Raw genomic sequence first — 18,766 nt, 5'->3', positions numbered from 1 at the left:
AACCGATCAACACAGCGCGGTGCAGCCCAGAAGCCCTGAACTCACAAGCTCCTCCAAGCTCAGCCTCCAAGTAACGTGGATTACAGGTACGCGCCACTGCGCCCGGCGGCTTTTGGAGAGATCTGCTCAGCTCTTAATAAAGAGACTTAGCCGGTGCTGACATGTTTCCAGTGGCCTTATATATGAATAGTCTGTTTTAAAAACTACAAAAAGTGTGGATACAAAAGTGTGTTGGTCATGGGACTAATGTTTCAATCCAAATAAGCGCCTGGGGTTTATGGAATGAAAGTAATCATAAAATGAAGATTAATTCAAGGTGGGTTCTTAAAACGCCTGATGAAATTAGTAATTTAATACGATAAATCGTTTCAAACTATAACTATAGGTGAAATAAAATGGAAAGAAAGCAAAAGTCCACTTTGTGCTTGAAACATAGGCTTCTTTGAGAGGTTTATCCGTTGGTGCGGTGTCACGGCATAATCGCAATGCGCATGCGCACGTTTCGAATATTTTATCTTTGTATATTATGAATTTTTGACCTTTGACCTTGCCCGTTCTTGGCGTAATGGGTAGCGCACTGGTCAGTCACGCAGAACGACGAGAGTTCAAATCCGCCACCGGGTGTGTGACCCCATAACTTCAATAATGATATTGAGCGTGGAGGCCCTGGATCAGGGAGCCGAGAGGAAACGCGCTGCGCTAGGTTTCTTAATGACAGTGATGAGAATGACGGGCTCAGTTACAGGAGGATCACAAGGGCCAATAGATCAATACCCAGTGCCCACCTCACCGGTGCCTGATAGCCAACAGGGCACATTTTTAGTTGCCACTACCGGTTTTTTTTTTTTTTTTTTTTGTTCAATCTGAAAAATCGAACTATGCATTATTTATAATATATACGTAAAATATCCAATGAATATCAAGTTCATTTCAGCACCTTGGACAGTTAAATGACTTCATGACTTTATTTAAATGACTTCCTTCGTGTATATCAAAATCACCTTTCCACTATACAAAAGCTGTTCAGTCCATCTCATGACATTATGTCAATGCACAGAATTTGAAATGTGCCGGATATCCTGACGTCGTAATCGCAATGCGCATGCGCATATGTCGTGTATTTTAACTTTGTATATTATGAATTTTGATCCGTAAGCGGCCCTATGTTGGCCTAATGGGTAGGGCACTGGTCATTGAAGCACTTGGGTCAGCAAGACCCGGGTTCGAACCCCACGCTAGGTTAAGAGTAAAAAAAAAAGGTATACCAAAAAAACGAAAAAAAAACAAAAACAAAAAAAAAAAAAAAAAAAAAAAAAAAAAGCCCAGTGCTGATCTGACCGGTGCCTGATAGCCAACAGGGCCTATTTTTAGTTGCCATGTATCAACGTTATTTTTTCTCCTCAATCTGAATATATATACATATTATCATAACATGTATGTAAATTATCGAATGAATATCAAGTTCATTTCGGCATCATGAACAGTTAAATGACTTCATGAATTCAGTTAAATGATTTCGTTCATGTATATCTTATAATTTTAGTTACATTTTAAAAATATAAACAAAAACCTTTGCGAAATATTTAATGATATTTTTATTGCTTTGCGCCCTACATCGCCGTTTGCCGCTTGTTTCCCGCTTGCAAACGCGCGGTTCAGTTTCAGCTCAAGCAGCAATGACAGACGCCTTCAAGCACTGGACATTTAAGAAGCGTTTGTTTTGTTTTCGTGTTGTCAATAAATGTGAACCATGTGCCACCATCGGCAACTATTTGTGATTATGCCAAGCCTTTGTGTAAATTTCGGAGTTTGGAGGTTTATTTCCGATCAGAAGGCAACCACTATTGAGGTTGTAAGCGAGCTAACAGCAAGGTATGCTGACCGTCACACTGTGGTTTCCACAGTTAGCTACCTGCTAGGCTAGCTACTACCATTCACTTGAATGTGTTTGTTCTTTAGCATGCTAGCTTGATTTACAGGCTAACCAAATTAGCTGTTTAAAGTCCTAAACAGGTATTCGCTGGAATCATACATGACTATTAGAGACAATGACAGACGGTATCAAATGAATATTTATTACTGTTTGGTGTTGGAAAAACGTTTGTCGATGTCTATGACACGACCTAGCCTACCCAATTGGTAGGCTATCATTGGACCTATCTTAGACCTACCGTTCGACAAGCAATACATTTGAATTAAATTTGTATGAAGTAATGAAATGCAGTTTGGTATCTAATCAAGTGCAACACGTGCAGATTGTATAGAATGCAGTATTTAGAGATACAATGCAGTTAGTTACAGCTAGTGTAAGTAAAGATGGTTAATAGATATGTGCAGAGTAGATAAATTACCTAGGGAAATGCATGTGTGTGTAATGTAGTTATGGCAGTACAATGCACAGGGCAAAGAAAAATAGCATGGCATAAATAAATGTGATAAATACAGATGGAATCATACAGATTATCCTGTACCACTGTAGATAGGGCTATACAGATGTGAATTGAAGAGGAACACTGTACAGATTTTGTATGGATGGTAAGGTATGGATAGAGGGGAAGGAAAGAATGGTCTTTGGGAAGAGTTCAATAAGGTGACCGCTGTGGGAAAGAAGTGGTTTCTGAACCTGCTTGTGTTAGTCCGCAAACTGTGAAAATGGTAGAGCCTGGGGGAGGAGCAGAAAAGAGCATGGCCCGATGACAGTAGTCTGATCTTACATGCCTGGTGCAGGCATCTCTTCTTGTGGACCTCCTGTGATTGCCTGTCAGCAATTCTCTCTCAGCTTAGTACTCTTTTAAGGTTCACACTGTCAGTTCTCAAAAATTAAATGTTGATCATAGGTCAATACTCATTTAAACCTTAAAGTAATCAAAATGTAATCCAAAAGTAATTAGTTACATTACTTTTCAAAAGTAATCAGAAAAGTTACACTACAATTACATTTTAAACAAGGTAACTTGTAACTGTAACGAATTACTTTTTAAAAGTAACTTACCCAACACTGCTGATAGCCAATAGGGCATATTTTTAGTTGCCATCAGAGGTGGGGACTCGAGTCACATGACTTGGACTCGAGTCAGACTCGAGTCATTAATATTAAGACTTTTGACCTGACTTGAAAAAATATTCAGAGACTTAGACTTGACTTGGACTTTTACACCAATAACTTGGGACTTGAATTGGACTTGAACTTGTTTACTTGCAAAGACTTGATTTTTTTTACCCCAAATCTAAATTTTAAAACGCATATTAATATTTATAAAGTGAACCCCATTAATTTCATTTCCGTCCTTCTGACGCAGACCGGTCCTCTGCTTTTCCACACTCTGTACGTTGTGTGTGTGTGTATGTGTGTGTGCATGAGCTGCAGCACAACCAATCAAATGGGGGGGTCAGCGAACGTGAATTGTTACCGGGCGGGGTGTAAAATGGACACAAATTAAGTATTATATCGCGATCGATCGATCGCCAGTGGTTGGTGCCAGAGCGAACTTGTAACTCATTGAATCATAGATAAGGATCAGAGGTAAATAAACTAGATTTTTTTTTTCGGCGTGAGAAATCTGGGGGGCCTTATAAGAAAAGGCTCTTCCCCCTACTGTTACCTCATTCATTTGTGGAACTAATAAAAGACCAGCACTCTGTGATCTTAGTGGACGTGGGGGTTCATAGTAGGAAATAAGTTCCTGGAGGTATTCAGGAGCAAGCCCGTGCAGTGCTTTATATGTTAATAATAGAATTTTAAAATCAATACGGGGGAAGAGCCTTTCCTTATAACGCCCCCCAGCTTTGGAACAACCTTCCAAATTGCATACGGGACTCTGACACAGTCAAAATCTTTAAGTCTAGGTTGAAAACCCACCTATTTGGTTTAGCGTTTGATAATTAATATCCCCCCTTAGATAAATGTACAGATCCAGGGGTTTATAGACGAAGGGTTTTATGGTAGACTGGGGCGCTGGTGCTGTCGTCCTGTCACTGCTTGTGGTCACTCAAGTTTGTTGACAGGGCAGTGGATGGATGCCATTGTCTCAGAATGCCCCCAAGCCTATGTTACCTTCTGGTTCTGCCTTTTTAGCTAGGCTGTAATAGTTTAACTTAATGCCGGAGTTGCTGCCACACTCCTGAAATGTGTTTAATTTTATCTGTCCTGTATATGTCCTCATACAGAGCTAATTTTCCCTGTTTTATTTTCTCCACATGGCTGCCCGCCTGCTCGAGGAAAAATGAGATGAAGAGAGACAAGCGATCCATCCAGTGCCAGCCACCTACTGCCTGACCGGATGAGCCTACACCATGATGGACATTACTACATCTTTTCCTTTTCTTTATTTCTTTGTTTAAATTGTTGTTGTTGTCATGGTGACCGGTGTCGGCCAGAGGAGGATGGGTTCCCCTCCTGAGTCTTGGTTCCTCTCAAGGTTTCTTCCTCATGCAAAAAACTAGGGAGTTTTTCCTTGCCACTGTCGCCCTTGGCTTGCTCACTGGGGGCTAGGACTCGGCACTTGTAAAGCTGCTTTGTGACAACAACTGTTGTAAAAAGCGCTATATAAATAAAATTTGATTGATTGATTGAAATCGGATGTGTGGCGTGAGAGCGTGTGAAGACAGTCAAATGCATGTGTCTCACGCTCAATGCGTGAGAGTTGGCAACCCGGGGTTCTGTATCTGAACTCAGGGAAGAGAGCCTCTCTCTGTCACCATCATATCCAGTTCTATCTCAGCATGGATTGTGTATTTGAAGACATCTACGTCGAGAAAAAAAAATATTGACAAAAGTGGAGCGAGTTTTCAGCTATGGGGACATCATTCTACGGCCTCATCGTGCACAAATGACATACAGACTTTTGGCCAGTTTGGTCTTTTGCAAATGCAATGCAGAATAGTTTACTGAAATGTCTAAAGTTGCATTCCTGATTCCTGTTCATTGTTCAGTTCTTATATTTGTTTGTCTTGTGTCACTCACACATGGACACACATGTTCTCCAAGAAACCAGATAAGAGAAGAGAGGGAAAAATGCTGTTATGGTTCTTTGTATTGTACTGTGAAAATATCAGCACTTTTTATTTGAACATGGAGTTCTACTTATGACTTTTTCACAGAATATTTATTTCTGGAAAATTGTAGTTTAAAGTATGAATATTTTTGCAGCTAATTTTAACAAATTGAACTGTGCAATAAAGAGGTGTAATTTAAATTTGTTTTATACTTAGTGTTTTCAGTTGCACATGTTTTATCAAGATTTGAGGAGAATACAGATTTAAAAAAGAACACATGTCTATTATTTACATTTAAAATATACCTGCAACATTGGTTAAAAAAAAAAAACTCGAAAGGACTTGAAATTCCAAGTTTCAGACTTGGGACTTGACTTGACTGTTGCCTGTCTTGACTCGAGACTTGACTTGACTTGACTGTCTTTGCTTGAGACTTGACTCGGGACTTGAGGATAAAGACTTGGACTTACTTGAGACTTGCAAAACACTGACTTGGTCCCACCTCTGATAATTCATATCCAATATACAGTCATGTCCTTCAGGTAACTTCTGTTTACCCTCCACTGACTGCAGGCCTTGTTGCATATATTTTGCAATTAGTAAATCAATATAGGCCTACAATTAAGACAGTAAAAGACCGTAAAGTAGGAGAAGGAGTTATAGGCTACTGAATGTTGTCATTACATGAATGCAGATGGGCATTTTTCACAGGTAATGGGGAACTTCCCGTTTCTTCTTTCACAAATGAATGTAATTTATGTTGCCTAACAAAACCTATACAACAGAAGACGTTCAGCTTAACACATAGATTTGCAAACTCTACCTTAATTATTTGTATGTGGTCGTCCTCACGTTATCTATCATTGATTTGGGCTAGTGCGACTAGTTTATCAGGTGACCAGTCGGCTAAAAATGCTTAGTAGTTTAGTGCTGTATGAGACATTTTACAACACAAGAAAATGATTTCACGTTGGGCTTAGAGGGCAAACGGTACGATTTGACTTGATGTGTATGTGACCTGGCTGGTGGGGACGGGAGAAGAAGTCTATCTGTGAGCGTGTGTGCTGTGCTGAAGACGCTTCCTTCCACTCGCTGAACTGAACTGCTGCAGCGCATCTGGTGTTAAAGGAAGAGAGAGGTCGGGTGTGTGAGGTGGTGGCTCATTTCAGGGCATTGTTTTTAATCGCTCAGGCTTTCAAAAGATCATTTCAAGCCGACCTCAGTAAAATGATAATAATTTAAAAAAAAAAAAACGAAGTTTCAAAAGGGCACTTTCGTTGATAAAGGGCAGAGTTGGTGGTGCTTTAGCACCACCTGATGTCTATGTGTGCACGCCACTGTTATATATACATATTATCATAACATGTATGTAAATTATCGAATGAATATCAAGTTCATTTCGGCATCATGGACAGTTAAATGACTTCATGAATTCAGTTAAATGATTTCGTTCATGTATATCAATATCAACATTGCACTGAATCCTATCGCATTATCAACGTGCCGAATTTGGAATGTTCCAGAAATCACAACAATTATTAATTTTATATGCTTTACAAGGCAATAAAATGAGTTCATTGCTGTTGTGGTTAACTCATTTTGCTCGTAATCTGCCAGTTAAAATCCAAACAGTTTTTGTTAGCCTCGGATTTGGCACGAAATTATCACTTTAATTCTGATGCTAAATTAACGAGCTAATCAAACACGTTGAGATGAGTTTTAGACATAAAATCAGTCAAGCAGGTTCCAGCACAAAAGTCAGACAGGTGCGCTGTAAAAGGTTCGGTCACACTTTATCGCTCGGGCTGCGCTACAGCGTCTGTTCTCAGATGCGCTCCCACTACTGATCGGTAAGGGGGCTTTGACCTGCTCTGTTTCCGACCTGGTGGCCCGAAGCTCCCTCAGGGACACCATATCGACAGCGAGCTTAGTGCGGACAACCGATCAACACAGCGCGGTGCAGCCCAGAAGCCCTGAACTCACAAGCTCCTCCAAGCTCAGCCTCCAAGTAACGTGGATTACAGGTACGCGCCACTGCGCCCGGCGGCTTTTGGAGAGATCTGCTCAGCTCTTAATAAAGAGACTTAGCCGGTGCTGACATGTTTCCAGTGGCCTTATATATGAATAGTCTGTTTTAAAAACTACAAAAAGTGTGGATACAAAAGTGTGTTGGTCATGGGACTAATGTTTCAATCCAAATAAGCGCCTGGGGTTTATGGAATGAAAGTAATCATAAAATGAAGGTTAATTCAAGGTGGGTTCTTAAAACGCCTGATGAAATTAGTAATTTAATACGATAAATCGTTTCAAACTATAACTATAGGTGAAATAAAATGGAAAGAAAGCAAAAGTCCACTTTGTGCTTGAAACATAGGCTTCTTTGAGAGGTTTATCCGTTGGTGCGGTGTCACGGCATAATCGCAATGCGCATGCGCACGTTTCGAATATTTTATCTTTGTATATTATGAATTTTTGACCTTTGACCTTGCCCGTTCTTGGCGTAATGGGTAGCGCACTGGTCAGTCACGCAGAACGACGAGAGTTCAAATCCGCCACCGGGTGTGTGACCCCATAACTTCAATAATGATATTGAGCGTGGAGGCCCTGGATCAGGGAGCCGAGAGGAAACGCGCTGCGCTAGGTTTCTTAATGACAGTGATGAGAATGACGGGCTCAGTTACAGGAGGATCACAAGGGCCAATAGATCAATACCCAGTGCCCACCTCACCGGTGCCTGATAGCCAACAGGGCACATTTTTAGTTGCCACTACTGGTTTTTTTTTTTTTTTTTGTTCAATCTGAAAAATCGAACTATGCATTATTTATAATATATACGTAAAATATCCAATGAATATCAAGTTCATTTCAGCACCTTGGACAGTTAAATGACTTCATGACTTTATTTAAATGACTTCCTTCGTGTATATCAAAATCACCTTTCCACTATACAAAAGCTGTTCAGTCCATCTCATGACATTATGTCAATGCACAGAATTTGAAATGTGCCGGATATCCTGACGTCGTAATCGCAATGCGCATGCGCATATGTCGTGTATTTTAACTTTGTATATTATGAATTTTGATCCGTAAGCGGCCCTATGTTGGCCTAATGGGTAGGGCACTGGTCATTGAAGCACTTGGGTCAGCAAGACCCGGGTTCGAACCCCACGCTAGGTTAAGAGTAAAAAAAAAAGGTATACCAAAAAAACAAAAAAAAGACAAAAACAAAAAAAAACAAAAAAAAAAAAAAAAAAAAAAGCCCAGTGCTGATCTGACCGGTGCCTGATAGCCAACAGGGCCTATTTTTAGTTGCCATGTATCAACGTTATTTTTTCTCCTCAATCTGAATATATATACATATTATCATAACATGTATGTAAATTATCGAATGAATATCAAGTTCATTTCGAAATCATCGACAGTTAAATGACTTCATGAATTCAGTTAATTGATTTCGTTCATGTATATCTTATAATTTTAGTTACATTTAAAAAATATAAACAAAAACCTTTGCGAAATATTTAATGATATTTTTATTGCTTTGCGCCCTACATCGCCGTTTGCCGCTTGTTTCCCGCTTGCAAACGCGCGGTTCAGTTTCAGCTCAAGCAGCAATGACAGACGCCTTCAAGCACTGGACATTTAAGAAGCGTTTGTTTTGTTTTCGTGTTGTCAATAAATGTGAACCATGTGCCACCATCGGCAACTATTTGTGATTATGCCAAGCCTTTGTGTAAATTTCGGAGTTTGGAGGTTTATTTCCGATCAGAAGGCAACCACTATTGAGGTTGTAAGCGAGCTAACAGCAAGGTATGCTGACCGTCACACTGTGGTTTCCACAGTTAGCTACCTGCTAGGCTAGCTACTACCATTCACTTGAATGTGTTTGTTCTTTAGCATGCTAGCTTGATTTACAGGCTAACCAAATTAGCTGTTTAAAGTCCTAAACAGGTATTCGCTGGAATCATACATGACTATTAGAGACAATGACAGACGGTATCAAATGAATATTTATTACTGTTTGGTGTTGGAAAAACGTTTGTTGATGTCTATGACACGACCTAGCCTACCCAATTGGTAGGCTATCATTGGACCTATCTTAGACCTACCGTTCGACAAGCAATACAATTGAATTAAATTTGTATGAAGTAATGAAATGCAGTTTGGTATCTAATCAAGTGCAACACGTGCAGATTGTATAGAATGCAGTATTTAGAGATACAATGCAGTTAGTTACAGCTAGTGTAAGTAAAGATGGTTAATAGATATGTGCAGAGTAGATAAATTACCTAGGGAAATGCATGTGTGTGTAATGTAGTTATGGCAGTACAATGCACAGGGCAAAGAAAAATAGCATGGCATAAATAAATGTGATAAATACAGATGGAATCATACAGATTATCCTGTACCACTGTAGATAGGGCTATACAGATGTGAATTGAAGAGGAACACTGTACAGATTTTGTATGGATGGTAAGGTATGGATAGAGGGGAAGGAAAGAATGGTCTTTGGGAAGAGTTCAATAAGGTGACCGCTGTGGGAAAGAAGTGGTTTCTGAACCTGCTTGTGTTAGTCCGCAAACTGTGAAAATGGTAGAGCCTGGGGGAGGAGCAGAAAAGAGCATGGCCCGATGACAGTAGTCTGATCTTACATGCCTGGTGCAGGCATCTCTTCTTGTGGACCTCCTGTGATTGCCTGTCAGCAATTCTCTCTCAGCTTAGTACTCTTTTAAGGTTCACACTGTCAGTTCTCAAAAATTAAATGTTGATCATAGGTCAATACTCATTTAAACCTTAAAGTAATCAAAATGTAATCCAAAAGTAATTAGTTACATTACTTTTCAAAAGTAATCAGAAAAGTTACACTACAATTACATTTTAAACAAGGTAACTTGTAACTGTAACGAATTACTTTTTAAAAGTAACTTACCCAACACTGCTGATAGCCAATAGGGCATATTTTTAGTTGCCATCAGAGGTGGGGACTCGAGTCACATGACTTGGACTCGAGTCAGACTCGAGTCATTAATATTAAGACTTTTGACCTGACTTGAAAAAATATTCAGAGACTTAGACTTGACTTGGACTTTTACACCAATAACTTGGGACTTGAATTGGACTTGAACTTGTTTACTTGCAAAGACTTGATTTTTTTACCCCAAATCTAAATTTGAAAACGCATATTAATATTTATAAAGTGAACCCCATTAATTTCATTTCCGTCCTTCTGACGCAGACCGGTCCTCTGCTTTTCCACACTCTGTACGTTGTGTGTGTGTGTATGTGTGTGTGCATGAGCTGCAGCACAACCAATCAAATGGGGGGGTCAGCGAACGTGAATTGTTACCGGGCGGGGTGTAAAATGGACACAAATTAAGTATTATATCGCGATCGATCGATCGCCAGTGGTTGGTGCCAGAGCGAACTTGTAACTCATTGAATCATAGATAAGGATCAGAGGTAAATAAACTAGATTTTTTTTTTCGGCGTGAGAAATCTGGGGGGCCTTATAAGAAAAGGCTCTTCCCCCTACTGTTACCTCATTCATTTGTGGAACTAATAAAAGACCAGCACTCTGTGATCTTAGTGGACGTGGGGGTTCATAGTAGGAAATAAGTTCCTGGAGGTATTCAGGAGCAAGCCCGTGCAGTGCTTTATATGTTAATAATAGAATTTTAAAATCAATACGGGGGAAGAGCCTTTCCTTATAACGCCCCCCAGCTTTGGAACAACCTTCCAAATTGCATACGGGACTCTGACACAGTCAAAATCTTTAAGTCTAGGTTGAAAACCCACCTATTTGGTTTAGCGTTTGATAATTAATATCCCCCCTTAGATAAATGTACAGATCCAGGGGTTTATAGACGAAGGGTTTTATGGTAGACTGGGGCGCTGGTGCTGTCGTCCTGTCACTGCTCGTGGTCACTCAAGTTTGTTGACAGGGCAGTGGATGGATGCCATTGTCTCAGAATGCCCCCAAGCCTATGTTACCTTCTGGTTCTGCCTTTTTAGCTAGGCTGTAATAGTTTAACTTAATGCCGGAGTTGCTGCCACACTCCTGAAATGTGTTTAATTTTATCTGTCCTGTATATGTCCTCATACAGAGCTAATTTTCCCTGTTTTATTTTCTCCACATGGCTGCCCGCCTGCTCGAGGAAAAATGAGATGAAGAGAGACAAGCGATCCATCCAGTGCCAGCCACCTACTGCCTGACCGGATGAGCCTACACCATGATGGACATTACTACATCTTTTCCTTTTCTTTATTTCTTTCTGTTTAAATTGTTGTTGTTGTCATGGTGACCGGTGTCGGCCAGAGGAGGATGGGTTCCCCTCCTGAGTCTTGGTTCCTCTCAAGGTTTCTTCCTCATGCAAAAAACTAGGGAGTTTTTCCTTGCCACTGTCGCCCTTGGCTTGCTCACTGGGGGCTAGGACTCGGCACTTGTAAAGCTGCTTTGTGACAACAACTGTTGTAAAAAGCGCTATATAAATAAAATTTGATTGATTGATTGAAATCGGATGTGTGGCGTGAGAGCGTGTGAAGACAGTCAAATGCATGTGTCTCACGCTCAATGCGTGAGAGTTGGCAACCCGGGGTTCTGTATCTGAACTCAGGGAAGAGAGCCTCTCTCTGTCACCATCATATCCAGTTCTATCTCAGCATGGATTGTGTATTTGAAGACATCTACGTCGAGAAAAAAAAATATTGACAAAAGTGGAGCGAGTTTTCAGCTATGGGGACATCATTCTACGGCCTCATCGTGCACAAATGACATACAGACTTTTGGCCAGTTTGGTCTTTTGCAAATGCAATGCAGAATAGTTTACTGAAATGTCTAAAGTTGCATTCCTGATTCCTGTTCATTGTTCAGTTCTTATATTTGTTTGTCTTGTGTCACTCACACATGGACACACATGTTCTCCAAGAAACCAGATAAGAGAAGAGAGGGAAAAATGCTGTTATGGTTCTTTGTATTGTACTGTGAAAATATCAGCACTTTTTATTTGAACATGGAGTTCTACTTATGACTTTTTCACAGAATATTTATTTCTGGAAAATTGTAGTTTAAAGTATGAATATTTTTGCAGCTAATTTTAACAAATTGAACTGTGCAATAAAGAGGTGTAATTTAAATTTGTTTTATACTTAGTGTTTTCAGTTGCACATGTTTTATCAAGATTTGAGGAGAATACAGATTTAAAAAAGAACACATGTCTATTATTTACATTTAAAATATACCTGCAACATTGGTTAAAAAAAAAAAGACTCGAAAGGACTTGAAATTCCAAGTTTCAGACTTGGGACTTGACTTGACTGTTGCCTGTCTTGACTCGAGACTTGACTTGACTTGACTGTCTTTGCTTGAGACTTGACTCGGGACTTGAGGATAAAGACTTGGACTTACTTGAGACTTGCAAAACACTGACTTGGTCCCACCTCTGATAATTCATATCCAATATACAGTCATGTCCTTCAGGTAACTTCTGTTTACCCTCCACTGACTGCAGGCCTTGTTGCATATATTTTGCAATTAGTAAATCAATATAGGCCTACAATTAAGACAGTAAAAGACCGTAAAGTAGGAGAAGGAGTTATAGGCTACTGAATGTTGTCATTACATGAATGCAGATGGGCATTTTTCACAGGTAATGGGGAACTTCCCGTTTCTTCTTTCACAAATGAATGTAATTTATGTTGCCTAACAAAACCTATACAACAGAAGACGTTCAGCTTAACACATAGATTTGCAAACTCTACCTTAATTATTTGTATGTGGTCGTCCTCACGTTATCTATCATTGATTTGGGCTAGTGCGACTAGTTTATCAGGTGACCAGTCGGCTAAAAATGCTTAGTAGTTTAGTGCTGTATGAGACATTTTACAACACAAGAAAATGATTTCACGTTGGGCTTAGAGGGCAAACGGTACGATTTGACTTGATGTGTATGTGACCTGGCTGGTGGGGACGGGAGAAGAAGTCTATCTGTGAGCGTGTGTGCTGTGCTGAAGACGCTTCCTTCCACTCGCTGAACTGAACTGCTGCAGCGCATCTGGTGTTAAAGGAAGAGAGAGGTCGGGTGTGTGAGGTGGTGGCTCATTTCAGGGCATTGTTTTTAATCGCTCAGGCTTTCAAAAGATCATTTCAAGCCGACCTCAGTAAAATGATAATAATTTTAAAAAAAAAAACGAAGTTTCAAAAGGGCACTTTCGTTGATAAAGGGCAGAGTTGGTGGTGCTTTAGCACCACCTGATGTCTATGTGTGCACGCCACTGTTATATATACATATTATCATAACATGTATGTAAATTATCGAATGAATATCAAGTTCATTTCGGCATCATGGACAGTTAAATGACTTCATGAATTCAGTTAAATGATTTCGTTCATGTATATCAATATCAACATTGCACTGAATCCTATCGCATTATCAACGTGCCGAATTTGGAATGTTCCAGAAATCACAACAATTATTAATTTTATATGCTTTACAAGGCAATAAAATGAGTTCATTGCTGTTGTGGTTAACTCATTTTGCTCGTAATCTGCCAGTTAAAATCCAAACAGTTTTTGTTAGCCTCGGATTTGGCACGAAATTATCACTTTAATTCTGATGCTAAATTAACGAGCTAATCAAACACGTTGAGATGAGTTTTAGACATAAAATCAGTCAAGCAGGTTCCAGCACAAAAGTCAGACAGGTGCGCTGTAAAAGGTTCGGTCACACTTTATCGCTCGGGCTGCGCTACAGCGTCTGTTCTCAGATGCGCTCCCACTACTGATCGGTAAGGGGGCTTTGACCTGCTCTGTTTCCGACCTGGTGGCCCGAAGCTCCCTCAGGGACACCATATCGACAGCGAGCTTAGTGCGGACAACCGATCAACACAGCGCGGTGCAGCCCAGAAGCCCTGAACTCACAAGCTCCTCCAAGCTCAGCCTCCAAGTAACGTGGATTACAGGTACGCGCCACTGCGCCCGGCGGCTTTTGGAGAGATCTGCTCAGCTCTTAATAAAGAGACTTAGCCGGTGCTGACATGTTTCCAGTGGCCTTATATATGAATAGTCTGTTTTAAAAACTACAAAAAGTGTGGATACAAAAGTGTGTTGGTCATGGGACTAATGTTTCAATCCAAATAAGCGCCTGGGGTTTATGGAATGAAAGTAATCATAAAATGAAGGTTAATTCAAGGTGGGTTCTTAAAACGCCTGATGAAATTAGTAATTTAATACGATAAATCGTTTCAAACTATAACTATAGGTGAAATAAAATGGAAAGAAAGCAAAAGTCCACTTTGTGCTTGAAACATAGGCTTCTTTGAGAGGTTTATCCGTTGGTGCGGTGTCACGGCATAATCGCAATGCGCATGCGCACGTTTCGAATATTTTATCTTTGTATATTATGAATTTTTGACCTTTGACCTTGCCCGTTCTTGGCGTAATGGGTAGCGCACTGGTCAGTCACGCAGAACGACGAGAGTTCAAATCCGCCACCGGGTGTGTGACCCCATAACTTCAATAATGATATTGAGCGTGGAGGCCCTGGATCAGGGAGCCGAGAGGAAACGCGCTGCGCTAGGTTTCTTAATGACAGTGATGAGAATGACGGGCTCAGTTACAGGAGGATCACAAGGGCCAATAGATCAATACCCAGTGCCCACCTCACCGGTGCCTGATAGCCAACAGGGCACATTTTTAGTTGCCACTACTGGTTTTTTTTTTTTTTTTTGTTCAATCTGAAAAATCGAACTATGCATTATTTATAATATATACGTAAAATATCCAATGAATATCAAGTTCATTTCAGCACCTTGGACAGTTAAATGACTTCATGACTTTATTTAAATGACTTCCTTCGTGTATATCAAAATCACCTTTCCACTATACAAAAGCTGTTCAGTCCATCTCATGAAATGTGCTGGATATCCTGACGTCGTAATCGCAATGCGCATGCGCATATGTCGTGTATTTTAACTTTGTATATTATGAATTTTGATCCGTAAGCGGCCCTATGTTGGCCTAATGGGTAGGGCACTGGTCATTGAAGCACTTGGGTCAGCAAGACCCGGGTTCGAACCCCACGCTAGGTTAAGAGTAAAAAAAAAAGGTATACCAAAAAAACGAAAAAAAGACAAAAACAAAAAAAAACAAAAAAAAAAAAAAAAAAAAAGCCCAGTGCTGATCTGACCGGTGCCTGATAGCCAACAGGGCCTATTTTTAGTTGCCATGTATCAACATTATTTTTTCTCCTCAATCTGAATATATATACATATTATCATAACATGTATGTAAATTATCGAATGAATATCAAGTTCATTTCGAAATCATCGACAGTTAAATGACTTCATGAATTCAGTTAATTGATTTCGTTCATGTATATCTTATAATTTTAGTTACATTTAAAAAATATAAACAAAAACCTTTGCGAAATATTTAATGATATTTTTATTGCTTTGCGCCCTACATCGCCGTTTGCCGCTTGTTTCCCGCTTGCAAACGCGCGGTTCAGTTTCAGCTCAAGCAGCAATGACAGACGCCTTCAAGCACTGGACATTTAAGAAGCGTTTGTTTTGTTTTCGTGTTGTCAATAAATGTGAACCATGTGCCACCATCGGCAACTATTTGTGATTATGCCAAGCCTTTGTGTAAATTTCGGAGTTTGGAGGTTTATTTCCGATCAGAAGGCAACCACTATTGAGGTTGTAAGCGAGCTAACAGCAAGGTATGCTGACCGTCACACTGTGGTTTCCACAGTTAGCTACCTGCTAGGCTAGCTACTACCATTCACTTGAATGTGTTTGTTCTTTAGCATGCTAGCTTGATTTACAGGCTAACCAAATTAGCTGTTTAAAGTCCTAAACAGGTATTCGCTGGAATCATACATGACTATTAGAGACAATGACAGACGGTATCAAATGAATATTTATTACTGTTTGGTGTTGGAAAAACGTTTGTTGATGTCTATGACACGACCTAGCCTACCCAATTGGTAGGCTATCATTGGACCTATCTTAGACCTACCGTTCGACAAGCAATACATTTGAATTAAATTTGTATGAAGTAATGAAATGCAGTTTGGTATCTAATCAAGTGCAACACGTGCAGATTGTATAGAATGCAGTATTTAGAGATACAATGCAGTTAGTTACAGCTAGTGTAAGTAAAGATGGTTAATAGATATGTGCAGAGTAGATAAATTACCTAGGGAAATGCATGTGTGTGTAATGTAGTTATGGCAGTACAATGCACAGGGCAAAGAAAAATAGCATGGCATAAATAAATGTGATAAATACAGATGGAATCATACAGATTATCCTGTACCACTGTAGATAGGGCTATACAGATGTGAATTGAAGAGGAACACTACAGATTTTGTATGGATGGTAAGGTATGGATAGAGGGGAAGGAAAGAATGGTCTTTGGGAAGAGTTCAATAAGGTGACCGCTGTGGGAAAGAAGTGGTTTCTGAACCTGCTTGTGTTAGTCCGCAAACTGTGAAAATGGTAGAGCCTGGGGGAGGAGCAGAAAAGAGCATGGCCCGATGACAGTAGTCTGATCTTACATGCCTGGTGCAGGCATCTCTTCTTGTGGACCTCCTGTGATTGCCTGTCAGCAATTCTCTCTCAGCTTAGTACTCTTTTAAGGTTCACACTGTCAGTTCTCAAAAATTAAATGTTGATCATAGGTCAATACTCATTTAAACCTTAAAGTAATCAAAATGTAATCCAAAAGTAATTAGTTACATTACTTTTCAAAAGTAATCAGAAAAGTTACACTACAATTACATTTTAAACAAGGTAACTTGTAACTGTAACGAATTACTTTTTAAAAGTAACTTACCCAACACTGCTGATAGCCAATAGGGCATATTTTTAGTTGCCATCAGAGGTGGGGACTCGAGTCACATGACTTGGACTCGAGTCAGACTCGAGTCATTAATATTAAGACTTTTGACCTGACTTGAAAAAATATTCAGAGACTTAGACTTGACTTGGACTTTTACACCAATAACTTGGGACTTGAATTGGACTTGAACTTGTTTACTTGCAAAGACTTGATTTTTTTACCCCAAATCTAAATTTGAAAACGCATATTAATATTTATAAAGTGAACCCCATTAATTTCATTTCCGTCCTTCTGACGCAGACCGGTCCTCTGCTTTTCCACACTCTGTACGTTGTGTGTGTGTGTATGTGTGTGTGCATGAGCTGCAGCACAACCAATCAAATGGGGGGGTCAGCGAACGTGAATTGTTACCGGGCGGGGTGTAAAATGGACACAAATTAAGTATTATATCGCGATCGATCGATCGCCAGTGGTTGGTGCCAGAGCGAACTTGTAACTCATTGAATCATAGATAAGGATCAGAGGTAAATAAACTAGATTTTTTTTTTCGGCGTGAGAAATCTGGGGGGCCTTATAAGAAAAGGCTCTTCCCCCTACTGTTACCTCATTCATTTGTGGAACTAATAAAAGACCAGCACTCTGTGATCTTAGTGGACGTGGGGGTTCATAGTAGGAAATAAGTTCCTGGAGGTATTCAGGAGCAAGCCCGTGCAGTGCTTTATATGTTAATAATAGAATTTTAAAATCAATACGGGGGAAGAGCCTTTCCTTATAACGCCCCCCAGCTTTGGAACAACCTTCCAAATTGCATACGGGACTCTGACACAGTCAAAATCTTTAAGTCTAGGTTGAAAACCCACCTATTTGGTTTAGCGTTTGATAATTAATATCCCCCCTTAGATAAATGTACAGATCCAGGGGTTTATAGACGAAGGGTTTTATGGTAGACTGGGGCGCTGGTGCTGTCGTCCTGTCACTGCTCGTGGTCACTCAAGTTTGTTGACAGGGCAGTGGATGGATGCCATTGTCTCAGAATGCCCCCAAGCCTATGTTACCTTCTGGTTCTGCCTTTTTAGCTAGGCTGTAATAGTTTAACTTAATGCCGGAGTTGCTGCCACACTCCTGAAATGTGTTTAATTTTATCTGTCCTGTATATGTCCTCATACAGAGCTAATTTTCCCTGTTTTATTTTCTCCACATGGCTGCCCGCCTGCTCGAGGAAAAATGAGATGAAGAGAGACAAGCGATCCATCCAGTGCCAGCCACCTACTGCCTGACCGGATGAGCCTACACCATGATGGACATTACTACATCTTTTCCTTTTCTTTATTTCTTTCTGTTTAAATTGTTGTTGTTGTCATGGTGACCGGTGTCGGCCAGAGGAGGATGGGTTCCCCTCCTGAGTCTTGGTTCCTCTCAAGGTTTCTTCCTCATGCAAAAAACTAGGGAGTTTTTCCTTGCCACTGTCGCCCTTGGCTTGCTCACTGGGGGCTAGGACTCGGCACTTGTAAAGCTGCTTTGTGACAACAACTGTTGTAAAAAGCGCTATATAAATAAAATTTGATTGATTGATTGAAATCGGATGTGTGGCGTGAGAGCGTGTGAAGACAGTCAAATGCATGTGTCTCACGCTCAATGCGTGAGAGTTGGCAACCCGGGGTTCTGTATCTGAACTCAGGGAAGAGAGCCTCTCTCTGTCACCATCATATCCAGTTCTATCTCAGCATGGATTGTGTATTTGAAGACATCTACGTCGAGAAAAAAAAATATTGACAAAAGTGGAGCGAGTTTTCAGCTATGGGGACATCATTCTACGGCCTCATCGTGCACAAATGACATACAGACTTTTGGCCAGTTTGGTCTTTTGCAAATGCAATGCAGAATAGTTTACTGAAATGTCTAAAGTTGCATTCCTGATTCCTGTTCATT

This window comes from Brachyhypopomus gauderio, chromosome 7 (genome assembly GCF_052324685.1).
Source record: "Brachyhypopomus gauderio isolate BG-103 chromosome 7, BGAUD_0.2, whole genome shotgun sequence".
Lineage (NCBI taxonomy): Eukaryota > Metazoa > Chordata > Actinopteri > Gymnotiformes > Hypopomidae > Brachyhypopomus > Brachyhypopomus gauderio.
Note: the sequence above shows the minus strand (reverse complement) of the source record.